The following is a 15,828-nucleotide window of genomic DNA, read 5'->3' as shown; positions in this document are numbered from 1 at the left end:
CCACCACACTGGCCCCTCAATCTTACTTTTAAATTATCAGTTACAAGTAAATCAATTCTATCTTAAGCCATCATGAGTTGGCTTTAAATTACCAACAAAATTGGTTTAGCACTTCACTTGCATTTTTAAATTAACTTTTAATAGAGCACTTATTTTTGTGATAGATACTGTCTTAAGCAATTAATTTATACTGAATCCTACTTTTTTCAACAACAACAAAAAGCTATTATTTTCCTCATTTCTACAGATGAGGAAATCAAGGTGCCGAACAGTTAAATCAATTTCCAGGGTGATCCTGTTAGGAAGGTATTATATTTGGATTTGAAACTAATTGAAGTCTTGAGATATACAATGGTTATGCAGTTCCCTACTGCTCATTCAACATGACCTTATTGATAGAATAATTCATATTGTAGTATGAACAAAAAATGAAAATAATATTAATAAACATTTTCTGTCTCTCAAGAAACTCATTTTTATTTTCTTTTGGATGATGGGAAATAGTTAAATATTTTGCTATGCACTTGAATTCTTTGAGAGAACACTACGTAAATGTGAGGGAAAAAAGCACAACAAATGTACTTGTATAGTTGCAGTATCTATGGTCTCACAGGACTCACTGTTTTGTGATTCAGGAACACCTTTGCACGTGATAAATTAGAAAATTGCATTCTGGAAACTGAGGGGCTTCATTGGCTTAGGGTTAACTTTAGTGCATTAACAACAAAGGAAAAAGAATGAGTCAAAACTAACAATGGCCAACTGCAAAATGGTGATTTGGCAGATCAAAAAAGCAGTCAACAGCATGTGAAGGCACAAAATGGTCCCTGGAGTTGAGATGGAGGAAAATAAAATCAGCAGTTCAGCACAAACAAGTCATTGGAGCTAGTTCTGAAAGATTTCGGAAACAATTGGTAACTAATATGATTTGATTTATTTGGCTCTACTAGTAAACTGAACCCAGTAAGTTGGACTCAGGTGTGCAGTAGTCAATGACAAGTAATCATTTTAAACCAGTGTTTCGCTGGTTGAATTATGAAACTTTTAAGAAATATTGGTTAAAATAACAGATGCCTATGTCCTCTTTGTAGAGCTTCATAGAGTGGATATTAGATAGGAAGAAACACTCATTTTATGGATAGATCTGTATGGGTATTAAAACACTTTCATAATACCAGGTCATGAAATCTGGTAAATTTAGGAACCACTAATTTTAGACCAATTAGTCACAGAAAGATGTAGTGGTTATAATTATAAAATAAAGGATGCAGTGCAAATTATTTCTGTGGAGATTTATGCATTGTTCCTTTTAGCTTAGAAATATGCACAATCATCATTCATAAAGTATTTATTGATTACACCCTACATGCTAGCCATTGTGCTATGTGTAGAAATAAAATGATGAATAAGTAGTGCATTCCCTCTCCAGAAGTGTTTAGTCTATAGGAGACACAGAAGTCAATAGTCAATCAAATAATTTTGATAAATTCAATATTAAGCATTTTTTTTTGACAGACAGTGAGAGAGAGAGACAGAGAGAAAGGTCTTCCTTCCATTGGTTCACTCCCCAAATGGCCGCTACAGCCGGCGCCTGCAGCCAGTGCTGCTCTGATCTGAAGCCAGGAGCCAGGGGCTTCTTTCTGGTTTCCCATGTGGGTACAGGGGCCCAAGCACCTGGGCCATCCTCCACTGCCTTCACAGCTTGTGAAGGCACAAAATGGTCCCTGGAGTTGAGATGGAGGAAAATAAAATCAGCAGTTCAGCACAAACAAGCAAAGAGCTGGAGTGGAAGAGGAGCAACCGGGACTAGAACTTGGTGCCCATAGGGGATGCCGGCACCGCAAGTGGAGGATTAGCCAAGTGAGCCACGACACCAACCCTTAAGCATATATCTTAACAGTAGCATGAAAAGAAACTTAAAATTTAATTTTAGAAAGTCATGCCTAAATTTATTAAGAAGTAAATAGGGAATGACTGAAGCATGTACAAAACTGAAGAAATTGTTCCATGGAGAAAAGTCATATATAACATGGGGGTAAAGCTGTCAAAAGTAGGCAGGGGAGGGACCCAGGAAAGAAATGAAGAGGAGTCTTCAAGAAGGTATGTCACTGGAGATATTTAAGCAGGGTAGGGACACAGACTTGCATTCTAGAAAGAATTGTGACTCAGAGAGAATTAATTATAGCAAGACAATATTTAAAGCCAAAGTAATGAATTAGGAGATGGAGCAACAATTCAGCCTTTAATAATAGACACCTATTTCTTAGCTTCTGTTGATGACATCATAATATTGCCACAAAACCAGTGGCACTTAACAACATACAACTCTGAGAGTTAAGAGTCTAAACATGGCTTAGTTGGCATAGGGTCTTAAAAGATTGTTGTAAAAGTGTCAGCCAGGGCTGGGTTCTCATTTGGAGTCTACACTAGGGAAAGATCTGTTTCCCCACTTTCACAGTTGTTATCAATATTTAGTGTTTCAAGTTGTAGTACTAAGAGCCTCAGTTACTGCTGCTTGCTTATTGGTCATAGGCCACCTTCAGATATCAAAAGCCACCAGGAGTACCCTATCATGTGAAGTTCCCTAATATGATGAGAATGGCAGGGCATCTTAAAATCTGTCCACCACATCTGAGTTGAGGTCAGAAGACATAGAAAAAGGTAGAGATGTATGAACTATATCAGTTGTTTTTGGATAATATGACACTGTTTCTATCAATTACCATGTACATCACTTATACACCTGCAACACATTTGCTAACTTGAAAAACAAAAACATCAAAAGTTTCCCCTGTGGGAGAGTCATTTCCTCTATGAGTCAAGGGACTATAGAATAATTCTCTTCTCTGTCATGCAATGATCATGAATTGGGTGTTTGCTTTAAATAAACAGATGTGGGAGAAAAATTCCACCCAATGGAAAGTGAGTTTGAAGACATTCTTTAATTACCAAGAAAATGCACCCAAAGAATGGCATCCTTTTCTAACAGCACTAACTGCAGGCATTAGTCATAGTCCTGGCATTAGAGCAGATGCTAGATCCCTGGAACATCACTTCCAAGTGGTTAAAACCAGGCTCATCATTTCAACATGTCACAGTTATTTGACATTTCAGGAAAGAGACTACCAATTAGTTTAAGGACGTTAGCCAAAACCTTAGGAAATATTTCCAAGTTATTTCTACCTTCAAGCATTGTTGTATGTCTCCAACTTCTACTTTTCCTATATACTTCCTAAGTGTGTTATTATTCAGAGAGATCAAGAGCTTATTCAGATCATTTGCTGAAATCCCAAAAGCTCTGGCAGGTTCCTGAGCAGTTAATAGGACTAAATTAAGGATATTCATTTATCTTCAGCGCTGAAAGTTCAAATTCTCAAGTGTTGATGCAACAGTAGAATGCAAAGTATTCCTCAACAGTCAATGAGATCAAATACGGTTTTAAATTGATTTCCAATATAATTGGTATTATATAAGAACACAAATGATTATTCATGTATTAGCACTGCTGGATGATATAAATTTGAATTTTAAATGCATTCTTGATCAGCAGTGTTGTACCAGACAGGAAAACTGAATTGGCCCGTGAGAGCACCACCACAGCAGGTAAGTTCAAACCGGAGGCAGAATGCTGTCCACTGGCATGCTGGCACTCTACAGAGAAGCTGCCGAATACCTCATGCTCACTTCCCTTATTAGACTTTCATTTTCTCCAGCATGCTTCTCCTTCAGGCAAGACACATGGGTGAGGGAAGCAAGTCATGCTTTGACTCTGTGAGTATAAATTAGACTATAAAAAATAATAAATACAGTTAACAAAATAACTATGTTTTTTTAAAAAAAACTTTATATGGCAATTGTAACACTAAATTTTCATTGTATAATAATGACAGTTAATGATGACAATTGTTAATATTAGAGTGGAAGATATGGGCAAGTCAGAGCATTTAGGGAGTTAATACCCAAAGATTATTATCATTATGCTCATTTGAGAAAAGAAACTGAAGTTTGGGCCCACAGAAATGATTTGTCTTAAGTAGGCAGAATGCACACTCAATTGTATCTTTGAAATTCCCTGACATTTTTAGACATCCACATATGGCCAATTTCATTCTAACAATGTAGAAAATGAATAAACAAATAAAGCTGAATAGACTCGTTAAAGTAAAAGAAAATTTTGTATAAAAATATACTTAAAGAATCATCTTTTACTGTCTTTCATCTTACACTGACACAAAAATATGGTATTATTTTATTGGATATCACAGTTAAAACAAGAGGGCAACTCTTCATTCTGTAACACTGACAAACAGTCCTGCTTTCCAGTAACAAACTTGGTTGTTCATTCTTTCTATTTTCCCACATATTTTGCTATGGTGCATAATTTCCTTTTAATGTTTGTGATGATGCTTATTTCTTGTGTTCATAACAAGTTGGGTCCATTGGGTTGATTACACCTTGCTTCTCTTTATTTTCTTCCTTAGTACACAGTATTACCTGTAGCAGAAAATTCTTGCCAATTAAACAGATACCTCCTAATCTCAATAAGGCTACAGCACTCAACTCATGACTTTTTTTCTTTTCAGTTTTTTCTTAGCTTGAATTCTGGACACATAAGTGTACACTATAAATACTGCCTGTGGGAAATGAGAAAGCAGAGTCATTTGTGTGCTACACCAACTGACAATGCCAGATGACAGCCAACTGCATAACATTTAGGCTAATAAACAGAAACCACATTGAGGCTTCCATGCATGTGGGAGAAGTGTAGGCATATGCTCACCATTCCTTTCTTTATCAAAGGTGCTCAGCTTATTCTAGCTATTTTATCATGTCTACCCAGAGTATTACAGTGAGCATGAGTAAATACAGAAAATTGTAGGATGTTTGGGAAATGAGAACTTTCACTGTGATATGGATTTCTTTCTTTTTCATTCCCTATTGTTATTTGAATAATAGGCTGGCACTGTGACACAGCAGGTTAAGTCACAGCCTGTGCCTATATGTGCACCAGTTCAAGTTCTGGATACTCCACTTCCAATCCAGTTCCCTGCTAATGAGCCTGGGAAAGCAACAGAAGATGGCTCAAATTTTTGGACCCCTGCCACCCATGTAGGAGATCTGAATGGAATTCCAGGCTTCTGGCTTCAGAACTGGTTGTTGTGGCTATCTGGGGAGTGAACCAGCAGATGGGAGATCAGTGTGTGTGTGTGTATGTGTCCTTCTTTCTTTGTACCTCTTTCAAGTAAAAGTATATAAATATTTTTAAAAATTGAATAATAATTTAGTGTCCCCAAATGCCTATGTATTGGGGCTTGGTCCTCAAAATCTCATGTCAGTAGTTAATGAATTAATGTTAATGGTTTGGATTAGGAGAGACATGATCTGATTATGTGGTCTAGGAGGTGGATCCAAAGGGAGTCTTTAGGTCATCAGGGCTTGGTAGTTCTCCAAGGAGAGTTGGTGATTCAAGCTGAGTTTGGCCCAGCTATTCTCTCTCTGCTTCCTGACTTATCTTGTGATTATCTCCCACCTTACTCTGGCCTTACTAGAAGCCAGAACTAACGGGGCTGTGAAATTCCAAAACAGTGGCTAAAATCTTGGACTGCAGTCCTTTAAAAGTATACACTGAAATGAACTTTTTCTTTCCTAAAATGTTCCTCAAAGATATTTTAGTTACAGTAACAAAAATCCAACTAATACACCTACATATTAAGAACATGCCTAGCCAATCTATCATATAATCTCAGCTGCAAAGTCAAGGCAATGCTTACCACATATTCACAATTCCCTACTGAAATCTTTCCTCCTTATTCTAATCCTTTCTCTTCTTCATTCTTGAATAGTCTGTGGTCCACAGCACAGTTGAGAAACCTTGTATACTTCTTGGGACCCATTACCATTTCAATATAATGAATGAAAAAGAACAGATAATTGTGAGGAAAATGGTTATTCCACTTATTCAGCTATGTCTCTCAGCTTCAATCCACATTATTCAACTTCGCATGCTGAAGGGACTCTTCAAACCACTGTTTTGGACACAGACTACTGCCATGTTCACCTTTGACAATAAAGGATATGAAAAGGAAACTGATAAGTTGGAGGAAGAAGGGACTTGCTCTTTCCTGTACTCCTTGGCTTCTGATGGGCTTCTGATTGGCTTCTGATGGACCATGGTTCTTGGTAGCATCTTATCAACAAGCTCAGGACATATGCATCTTCATTTTTGAGTTTCTTGTTCACTTCAGTTTCTTGAACTCACCACTCCAGCAACCCATCATAATAAGAGCAGAAGCAGTTCCTTCCCACAGCAGCAACTGAATCCTGTTTTCAGTCTTTTCAGCATTTACAGAACCATCTTCATTGATGACAGCACTAGCAGATTGATCCCTGTTCTCAAAAGTCTGGGTTCCAACCCCATGTGACTCCCTCCTCTGAGAAGAATGATGTACCAGTAATTGAGCAGCCCACCTTCTTTAGAGAGATGTGGCATGCAGCTCCTGTCTTGCTTGAGGGTCATACCTCCATAAACTCTAAAGAACTCCAAGCTTTTGTGGTGTGTTTTTGTTTTGTTTTTTGTTTTTGTTTTTGTTTTTTTATTTTATTTTTTTTTTGACAGGCAGAGTTAGACACTGAGAGAGAGAGACAGAGAGAAAGGTCTTCCTTTTCTGTTGGTTTGCCCCTCAAATGGCTGCTACAGCCAGTGTACTGTGACTGGCGCTCTGCGCCGATCCGAAGCCAGGAGCCAGGTGCTTCCTCCTGGTCTCCCATGCAGGTGCAGGGCCCACGGACTGTCTTCCCGGGCCACAGCAGAGAGATGGGCTGGAAGAGGAGCAACCGGGACAGAATCTGGCGCTCCAACCGGGACTAGAACCCAGGGTGCCGGCGCCACAGGTGGATTAGCCTAGTAAACCATGGTGCAGGCTGTGGTGTATGGGGATGTAAGTCATGGCTTTCATGCTGGAGAATTAATTTTTCAGTTATTCTTAATTGAGTATTTTCAGACACCTGTTAAATTGCTATCTTCACTAAGTTTAACTGTTTTGTTTTCCATAACAGCTTATATGTCTTCAAAGATCAGTATTTTAAGCTTGTAGAAGATAGGAAACCTCTGTTTTGTATGCTGAGCATATAGACAGATGTTCAATATGTCTGAAATGACAACAACAAAAGTATTTCTTGGCTTCTGATGTACTTCTTGATTTGTGGATTGTGAATGCTGTAAAGGCTCTACCTATGGTTTACAGAGATGGGGTTGTCCCAAAGGAATAGAATGGTAACTTAATAACAACCCTAATTCACAATGACAGCAGGCGAGAAGATACAAGTAGCAGCAAGAAATGGCAAATTGGAGCTCCATAGAACAAAAGGAAAAAAGAGTTAAGCAAAACTTTTAAAACTCAGGAAACACAGGAGAGTTATACCAAAATTGCTGGACTACAACCTTCTTACAACAGTACTCTCTAGGGCCAGGCTATTGGAATCATCAATATCATAAGCCACGAACAGATAGCTGTGAAACCCTATGAAGCTACCAAACAGTGAGGGAAAACTGAAAGGCTGAATAATACAATGAAAGTGCAGAAGTGCAAGGCTTATGAGGCTGTGTATTCTGCAGCAATTTCATCACAGAGCAAACTGATTGCTTTTCTAATGCCTTATATCAAACAGCAGGTATCTATAGCCTCAAAGGAAGAAATATTAACATTAGGCACCTTTCAGACTTGAAACACTGCAGAGGCAGAGCTGGAAGATTTCTCAGAGTGGCTTATCTTCCCTTTTTTTTTTCTTTCTGTACCTTCAAATCTTAAAAACTGAGAGTGATAAAATTATAGTTCTACTTCCCATACAAATAAGGAGAGTTTTCATATGAGTCATGGCCTAAGTTTCAGTACAAACCTAGGTAAGTATTTTGGAAATGTTTACACACAAAAAACTTCTGTCCCTTTATTTGTTTAAGTGAATAAAAGTGTGAGGTGGATTCAAGACAAAGACAAAAAGGGCTGAGGTTCTTTTTTTTTTTCCTCTGTACAATTAATTAATTAATCATAAGAAGTGTTGTCATCCTTGAGACATTTCCAGAGGAAAATGTCCTACATCCTAGAATCTAGAAGTCTTAGAAGGGAACAAAAGGTCATCTAGATGAAGTGAAAACAAATATTTTTATGAAGAATAAGACTGAATATTTTAGGCACTGTGTGCCATAGTTTCCATCACATTTTGCAACTCTGCCATTGTACTTGTGTATACAACACATGAAACATGGCTGTGCTACGGTAACATTTTATTTACAAATATGGCCAAACAGCCCATATGTGGTCTATGGGTTATACCTTAGAGACCCCTGATTTAGTCTATACAGCCATAAAAGGGAAAAAGAGAACAAAGATGAAACTCCCTTTAAGTTTGCAGACAACAATTTCTGCCATTATGGAAGTCAGTTTGGAGGTTCCTTAGAAAATTTAAAATAAAACTATCACCAGAAAGCCCATTACTGTGTGTGTGTGTATGAAATTAAAACAGTATGTTGAATACATAGTTGTACTCCCATGTTCATTGCAGCACTTTTCACAAATCCAAGAAAGAGAATCAACTTAAGTCTCCATCAATGGATAAATGGATTATATATATATATACATATATATATAAATATACATACACACACACACATACATACCTATAGATACAAATGCAGATAAATACATACACACAAATATACATAATGAAATACTATTCAGGCTTTTAGAAAGAAGAAAATCCTACCATTTGTGACAATATGGATGAACCTGAAGGACATAGTAAGTGAGATAAGCCAGGAAAATATATATATATAGAGAGAGAGAGAAACCACATGATCTCGTTTATGTGTAAAATCTTTTAAAAAGTTGATTTCATAGAATAGATAGTAGAATGATGATTATCAAGGGCTAAGAGAGTGGGAGCTTGGGGAGATGTTCATTAAGGGATAAAAAATTTCAGTTAGGCAGGAGAAATAAATACAAAAGGTGTATTTTGCAAAATGGTGACTATAGTAAATAACAACGTACTAAATTTTGAAAATCACTGAGAGTAGAATTTAAGTGTTACCACTACAACAAAAGTAAGTGATGTCATGCATAAGTTAGTTTGTTCCATTGAGCCATTTCACAATGTATACACATGTCAGAACTTCATGTTATAGGTGATGCATATATGTATATATATAATTTTATATGTATATATAATTTTATATGTATATATATATAATTTTATTTTCTAGCCTCAGAATCAGCCCTCAAGGCATTCGGATCACATCAAGCTGAGAAGCTTCTACATTACAAAAGAAATACTCAGCAAAGTGAAGAGGCAACCAACAGAATGCGAGAAAATATTTCCAAACTACCCAACTGATAAAGGGTTAGTATCCAGAATCTATAAAGAGCTCAAGAAACTCAATGACAACAAAACAAGCAATCCAGTTAAGAAATGGATTAAGGACTTGAACAGGCATTTTTCAAGAAAGGAAATCCAAATGGTTAACAAACATATGAAAAAATGCTCAAGATCACCATGCATCAGGAAAATGCAAATAAAAACCATGATGACGTTTCACCTCACCCCAGTTTGAATGGTTCTTATACAGAAAACAACAAACAACAAATGCAGTGAAGATGTGGGGGGAAAGGTACCCTAGTCCACTGTTGGTGGGAATGTAGACTGGTATAGCCACTGTGAAAGACAGTAAGGAAATACCACAGAAATCTGAATATAGACCTACCATATGAGCCAGCCATCCCACTACTGGGAATTTACCAAAAGGAAATAGAATTAGTATATGAAAGAGTTCTCTACATAGCCATGTTAACTGTAGCTCAATTCACAATAGCTAACATATGGAATCAACCCTGATGTCTATCAACTGAAGACTGGATAAAGAAATTATGGTATATATACAATGTGGAGTACTACTCAGCTGAAAAAATATAAAATCCTGTCTTTTGCAGCAAAATGGAGGCAACTGGAAATCATTCTACTTAGTGAAATAAGCCAGTCCCCAAAAGACAGATACCATATGTTTTCCCTGATCTAAGGTAACTAATAGAGTACCTAAAATTTAATGTTTAATTAGGAGTGAATTTTTTTCAATGATTGTTTATAGCCCTTTTCTCTTCTGTTGAGGAATAGTGTTTTTTTTTCCTCATACTATTTATTAATCTCTTTTACTTATTGTAGGGTTAACCTTATGATTATTAAGTAAACTGAAAGTAGATCTTTGTAAAAATTAAGAGTGGGAATGGGAAAGTGGGGAGGAAGAGGGGTTGGAGTGAGGGCGAGAGGGAGGGAAGTATCAGTATGTTCCTAAATCTGTATATATGAAATGCATGAAACTTGGATAATGTAAATAAAATTTTTAAAAAATCAAAAAATATATAAGGGCTTTATGAAGTACAAAAGAATGTTGATGCACATTTCCTTTCCCAGGCTCCAAGAAGACCTAGTGTCTACTAGTCCAAAGCTCCAGTCCCTGCATTTTGTCCTCCCGGCCACACAGGTGTGTGATGCACAACCACAGCCCTCCTAACCAGTGCCACAGTGAAATCTCTCCCAAAGTCTAAGTCTGCCTTTCTGACGTGAGTCCTCTTATCAAGACTCTTGGATGGTGGCAACTCCACTACCTTCCTTTTAGTTCTTTATAGGTGACCCTCATTTAAGGCCCCAAAATCTGTAGCACTAAGTTTTTAGGCATCCGCATAAGTATGCGCTTTTGAAGAATATCATTCTAGAAGACAATCAGGACTCTGAGAGGCAGTGTGTGCATAATTAATCTGAATTCTAGATTCAGATGATTTAGGTTCAATTTCTTGTCCTTTTACTTAGTGGTTGTGTAATCTTTGGAAACATCTACCTCTTTGTATATACAAAATTGTGATTTTAATAGTATCTTCCTTTTAGGATTGATGGCAGGAGAATAGTTGGAATAATACCTGACACACAGTAAGCTATGCTTTATAATGATAGCAATTAACTCTGAGATGCAAAGTTTTCCTTCCCATAAGTCTTCTATAACAACCTAGGCATCATTATTGTAGACCCCTTTGTAATAAACCTTATTTCCTGGGTCTCATCAAAGATTCCAAATGACTTAAAAATAAAAAGACAATATACAAAATTGAACATATTAGATGATTTCAACTGCAAAATAACACATACATACACATAGAAAACATACTGGAAGGAAACATATGAGAGTGTTAATCATTATGTCTAAGCTGTGAGATTATGAATTTTAATTCTGTCGTATGCTTTTAAAATTTCAAATACAGTAAGCAACTATAACTTTTAACTTTAATTTTAAAAGTAAAGTTTTCTCTGGTTTACTTTATATGATATATAAAACTTGTATTTTAGTGATAAAATTCATACATTAAAGGTATTACATAGGATAAATCGACTGCCATATCCAAACGTAAATTTGCTTGTATCTAAAAAACAGAATAAGGCTGGTGCCGTGACTTACTAGGCTAATCCTCCACCTGCGGCGCCGACACCCTGGGTTCTAGTCCTGGTTGGGGTGCTGGATTCTGTCCTGGTTGCTCCTCTTCCAGTCCAGCTCTCTGCTGTGGCCCAGGAGTGCAGTGGAGGATGGCGCAAGTCCTTGGACCCTGCACCCCATGGGAGATCAGAAGAAGCACCTGGCTCCTAGCTTTGGATCAGTGCAATGCGCCAGCCGCAGCGGCCATTGGAGGGTGAATCAACGGTAAAGGAAGACCTTTCTCTCTCTCTCTCTCTCTCTCTCTCACTGTCCACTCTGCCTGTCAAAAAAAAAAAAAAAAAAAAGAATAATACCCTTTTTGACTTGCTTGTAGAAATTAAATGAGAAACTCCATAAGGAAACCCTTTTATGATGCAATATACTATAGTGATGCAAAAAAATTTCATTGATTTTATTATTGGATATTTAAAAACATACAAAGTAATATTTTTTAAAACTCAAGGTGCTCATTTATACTCAGACCATTTGGGAGTGCAAAAAAGAACAAAATTGGAGCCGGCAGTGCGGAATAGCAGGTAAAGCCACCACCTGTAGTACTGGCATCCCCTATAGGCACTGGTTCAAGTCCTGGCTGCTCCACTTCTGAATCAGTTCTCTGCTATGGCCTGGGAAAGCAGTGAAAGATGGTCTAAGCCTTGGGCCCCTGTGTTCATGTGGGAGACCTGGAAGAAGCTCCTGGCTCCTGGCTTTGAATCGGCGCAGCTCCAGCCTTTGTGGCCAACTGAGGAGTGAACCATCAGATGGAAGACCTCTCTCTACCTCTCCCTCTCACTGTCTGTAACTCTACCTCTCAAATAAATAAATAAAATATTTTTAAAAATATACACTAGAATGCTAAGAAGATTCCAACACACTTAAATCGATTAAACCCTGATTTGAGCCAGGCATTAGGGTAGCCATTCAGGATATAAAAATGAGTAAGACAGATTGATCATTGTCCTCAAAAATTTCACAGTGTAGAAAATGTATATGTCCATGAATATTTGACTATCCTAAGCTAGAAATGTGTATCATTTTTATTCTCATGCAATGTTATTTTGATTCTTATTTAAATACTAACTTTGATGTTTTACATACACACATACATCTGTACATACACACACATACACTCAGATGCAAACTCCTGTGGTTTTTATTTTTAAAATTGGCAACAGATCCATGAATGTAGAGTCTGTTCCTTTCATTTATTGCTCAGTTTCAATTTTTATGGACAAAATAAGATGGTGATGCTGAAAAGCAATTTATAGGAGTAAGTAAAATAACTTCTCAAATTTTTCTACTCTAGTTTTAAAAACTCTTTAAAGAATTCTCCTTTCTTTGGTGTTTCTCTTATCTCACCCAAAGGCAGTTACAGTGACGACATTAAAATTTAAGGTGGAAAATTTAAAATGAGATTAAAATAACACTTTGTTTTCTTTTACTAATCACCACACTACCTTTCTTCAAAGATATCTAATCAACAGACAGAGGAATCCTACAAAATGGTAGTCAAGGTGTGGCCAGAGAGCCACACTGCACTGTCTCAGAAGGCAGTGATGAAGTAACTTTGGACACGGAGATACTGAACAAAGGTCCTGGTCCACCACGTGGTCCCACTTTGCTCACTAACTGTGTGAACTCAGTAGTCTCTACCTTTTCTTTAGGACTTAATTTCCTTAGTGCAAAATGGAAAGCTTAATAAATGCTTAATTAACTGTATCCAAATTAGTCTTTGTAAATGGACATAAAATACTATTGCTGTATCCATTCATTTTATAATGAAATCAAAAAATTGTGAGGAAGTAGTTAAAAGATCTAGACTAGGATCAGTTCATCTCCTTTACGGGGGAATACTTTTAGGAAAAAGAGAAGAGCAGGGGACCCAGTCATTTAAATCCTGTGAACTGGACCTCTGTGTGGACAGAGTGTTTATATACCCGAGGGAGAAGTGATGTTTCCTCTGAAATGTTCTTAAATTCTATAGATATTCCCTGAGGAGGATTACCTATGATAAACAGGACCCAGGATCCTTGCTCTCAGTGATATAAGTCATGCAATTCTCTGGATTTCAGTGTGGAATTGTTTGGTAATTACTACACTCCTCATGTGGAAAGAGTCAATGGAACACATAGAGCTCTCTTCTGTTCTAAACTAGAGGGCCATAACTGACACGGGAAGAAGATATGGTGTTGAGACCTCTCTCTGCTTATCTCTGAGTCTTTTGAAGACTTCACCCTCATAACCATGTAGAGAAAATTGACACCAGATAATATCTCTGGTTCGTTTGAAACTTATTTGGCAATCCAATCCTAGGCGTGAGTATAGAACTACTTTGTCAATAGCAATAATGACAACAAATAAATCTTGATTTTCTATGAACAATATAATTTTGCCAATGTTCCAACACCAATTTATAACCATGGAAGAGCCCCTTCTTTTTATTAGGCTTTATATTAATTAGTGCAATTGTGCTATAGTAAAAGTAAGCTCCCATGATTCAGTAGTATATTTCTCTCTATTCTAAGAGTGTCAAAAAGAGATGTCTCCCTCTCACATTGGAATGGGGAAGGAGGGCTACTCCATACAATTATTCCAGGGCCCAGACTTATGAAAATTCAGTCACATTCAAAATATGTGGCTTCTAGACTCACCCTGGGGCTTATGAAGCTGTTCAGCCAGAAGGAAATGGAAGTATGAAAGAGCAACTTGGGAGTATTGTATACACCAAGCCTAGAAGTGCATCCATCACGTTGGGCACTTCCTTGGCCTGGAGCTTAGTCACAGGGTGTCACTTAGCTGCGAAGAGGCTATTAAATATTGTCTAGTTTCATGCTGAGAAAGAAGAGAGAGTGGATTTCTGAGAACAGTTAACAATCTCTGCCATAGGTCCTAAAGTTGAATTTATCCATTTTTAAAAGTATAAGACCACAGGTAATCCGATCATTAAGAGAAGTCAGGCAAAGGGTTTCTTTCCTTCCTTCCTTCCACCTTTCCTTCCTTCCTTTTTTTTTTTTTTTTTGACAAATCTCTTATTTTCTATCCAACATAGTATTAGGTAATAATCATAAATTTTCTTCACTAATTTCCTAGTCCTCTGTCGATAAGCTCCCTCTGTTTGTTTAAATGGCTAAGCAGTATAAGCTTCCCACCTTCCCTGTCCATCTTAGACAAAAGGATATATAGCCACGTCCTATTCCACAGATATCACAAGGCAGCTGCATCTAGAGATAGAATGTGTTCCAAGTCCTCTCCAAGCCCTATTCTGTTTTTTATAAACTGGTTGATTAGTGGTAATACAATCCAAGAATAGCCTCTTTTTCTTACTCAAGACACTGAGAGAAATGGCACTATTTCTGTTCTCTAAAGGAACAATCAAAAACCTAGCAAGTGGCAGGCACAAATTCTGAACAGAGAGAGATATAAGAATTTAAAAGAACATAATGCATTCCTGTTTTCTCTTCTTGTTGTAATGTGCATAAATCATTTCTTTAGATGGAACAGTTAGAACGTCACCCTAGGGACAGCAGTGACCATGTTTCAGTGTTGAAAATAAAGGAAGAGCTGCAATAAATTACAAATCCAAAGACTGCTCAGCGCCTGAGCAAGACCATACAAGTGCTCCCTCAGATCCAAAAAGGGTCGAATCCCTAGTTACATGTTATAGAGCCATGTAGCTCTCTTTATTATGAGCAAGAAAATATGTATTTTTGTGTCTACTGAATTTGTGTCATTCACACACCCTCAACGGTAAGCTTTACAAGAGCATACAAGAGCAGGGACCTGTTTAGTTTCTTTCTTTTTCTTTTCTTTTCTTTTTTCTTTTTTTTTTTTTTTTCGCATCTTTTAATGCCCAGTGTCTAGCACAGGACTTACATGTAATAGGATCTGTGTAACATCTGGCAAGCAAATAAGGGGCAGACACTGTGCGAGTAGTTCATTTGCAGACACTCTATGAAATAGGCACTCACTAGTCCCCCTAGTCAGGTGACAAATAGGTGGGGACACCTGGCCAAGGGCACCAGCCAGAGAAGGATCTGATTTGCTCTGGACCCATACTCTACACCCTTCTAGGCTTTGTATTTCTTGATCTGCTTTTCATCTCACTGTTTGGATATCCCCTTTTCTATCACAGAAGAACAACTCATGGTCAGAGTTCACAAATAGTTTTCACACTGAAAAAAGTGATTTCAGACTGTAGTACAGGTTTTGTTTTACTTAACTGTTTGGTGAGTCCAATCCTAAAGACTAAAAAGAAGAGCTCGATTCACCTAACATTCTGAAAACCAGAGGCCACAGACACTTGGTAGAACACTGACACA

Source organism: Lepus europaeus, chromosome 10 (genome assembly GCF_033115175.1).
Source record: "Lepus europaeus isolate LE1 chromosome 10, mLepTim1.pri, whole genome shotgun sequence".
NCBI lineage: Eukaryota > Metazoa > Chordata > Mammalia > Lagomorpha > Leporidae > Lepus > Lepus europaeus.
Note: the sequence above shows the minus strand (reverse complement) of the source record.